We start from the raw sequence: 2,421 nt of genomic DNA, 5'->3' as shown, positions 1-2,421 counted from the left end.
CTTCCTTTCGTCTTTCTTTGCAGTTATGATTTCTTTTAAGAAATAGCTTAGATTAAGAAATAGAAGAAATAGCTTAATTTCAGAAAAATAACTAGTATTAACTCGCAAGAAACAAAAGGTATCAAAACAAAATTTTTTGAAAACAAATACTCAGCACTTCTTTTCTGCATTATATCTGTTGATTGTAATTTAGATTTTTATTAAATATGCTTATATATTTATGTGTGCTTGTGTATATATATGTACATGCATATGTACATAGATTGTGTCCATAATCTGAAGATTAAACAGCAATAAAATTAAAGAATGAGTGGGTATATCTTGAGGAAACAAAAGGTATTGAAACAAAATTTTTTGAAAACAATGCTAGAACTTTTTTTTGTTTGTGCATGTTAAGTGACGCCAGAGGGCGTATGTGCCAGGGAGAAATTTGTAGTGTTAGCAGTGTTGCCAGATTGGGCTACAAGTAGCGGATTGGGCTACTTTTAAAAGTCCCCGCTACTGAAAATTGAACTTTCGCTACTTGCTACTTTTTGGGCTACTTATTATTTTTCGAACGCTACAAATCTTAAATATGCGCTACTTTTTTTCCTTACTGAAATACATATATATATTTTTTAATCTTTTCCCTTCCCATTATAAAATGATTCTGAAAGTTTGCAGCTTCTTTACCATTTTTAAAAAGGACATTTTTGTTGTTGTTGAAAACGTTCTCTCTTCAGTTTTGGATTCTTGATATGTTTTACTGATGGAGTCTATAATCTTTCCATGTTTATGTTTCAAATCGTAGACTCGGGAAATCGCAAAGATATATATGGAAAAATGCACGGAGAGTATGATGGGGAAAATGTTTTTTAACTCCAACTATTATTAATCGTTTATCTTCTGGAGAAAAAAAATCACGTTACTCGCTTTGAAACTCAGAAAAATTAAATCCAAAGTCATTTTACCTGATGAATGAAAATAGTTGTTGTGAATGACAATGAGTTTCCAAAAAATATCGTACTGTTAAGTGCTTTTTAGTGAATTCATTTCACTTTTGTAAATCACGATCTATTCACGATCTCACAAATTTTTATATCTCTCTAGAGCAGGGATGGGCAAACTACGGCCCGCGGGCCAACTGTGGCCCGCCGGAAGGTTTTATCCGGCCCGCGGATATAATTTTAATTTGCCGATCAGTGGCAATATAAATAAACAATATACATCCATTTTCTTGTCAACTATTTAAAATTATTTCTGTTTTTCCTTTTTTAACAAAGTACTGATGACCTTTTTACTTTCTCTATTTTTGTTCTACAAAACATAAATTGATGGAAATAGTTAGCACAGACAGCTTCAATTGGTAAAATGTTGAAAGCAGAAGTTCTTCATAGAATAGTCTTAGATTGGCTCTAACTAGCGTTTGTCTTTCTCGAGGAATCTAATATAGGTAAATTGTACTTCACATTTGGCAGACAACGCATTTTAAGATCCAACGAGCGGACAATCTAACAATCATCTGAAGCAGTTGTTTCTAAATATGCCAAAGTTTTACAAATCATTACCAAAAGCTAGTTTCCAAAATTTAATATTTCATGCCCAGAAAATCAGCTCTATGTTTGCTTAATCTTATATATCTGAACAAGAGTTTTCAACTTTGAACCTTAGAAAGAATCATTTCAGAAGTGGACTAACAGAAAAGCATTTAGCCTTGTTCCGTAAAATAGGCACATCTCGCTTCGAACCTTAATATAAGGAACTTTTAAAAACGAAATCGCAATTTCATTCATCTCACTAAACATTTAAATTAAAACTTGTATATCGCTTTTTTTTTTAAAAAAAATTTTGAAAGTTTTATTTGTCCCACCAAACATTTTTTTTCTCGATTTTTGGCCCTCGACCAAAAAAGTTTGCCCATCCCTGCTCTAGAGCTTAGATTTGCCCGTTGTAAATGATGAAATTATTTTTTTTAAAGGAAGCTATAATATGTATTGCTATGGTTACAGTTATTATTTTTCACCTCATTTTGCCAAATATGCAATAAATAAATGAAACAAATAAAAATTAAGTTTTGGATAGTTATCATATTAAAATAAAATTCGTATTACCAAACGCAAATGATAATCAGAATTGGCATCAAGCAGAACGACATGAAGAAATATTTCATAGAAGGCCAAGGCCCACCCAACGATGACGATGAAACGCAAAAGATGGATTTTGTTTTTAAAACAAAAATATATACTATGAAGTTTCAAATAATAATTAACTATAACAATGAAATTATGAATAAAAATGACTAAGTCAATTGAAACATAATGCACTTAGGGATCAGGAAAACTGAATAACGACAATTTTTTTAATTCGAAAATGTCAGCATTTTAAACCTTTCGAAACATTTATAGTAATTGCAAAATAACTAGGAAAGATAATTACTTTAAA

This window comes from Parasteatoda tepidariorum, chromosome 4, assembly GCF_982258835.1.
Source record: "Parasteatoda tepidariorum strain Cologne lab strain chromosome 4, Ptep-v5.0, whole genome shotgun sequence".
In the NCBI taxonomy this organism is placed as follows: domain Eukaryota; kingdom Metazoa; phylum Arthropoda; class Arachnida; order Araneae; family Theridiidae; genus Parasteatoda; species Parasteatoda tepidariorum.
Note: the sequence above shows the minus strand (reverse complement) of the source record.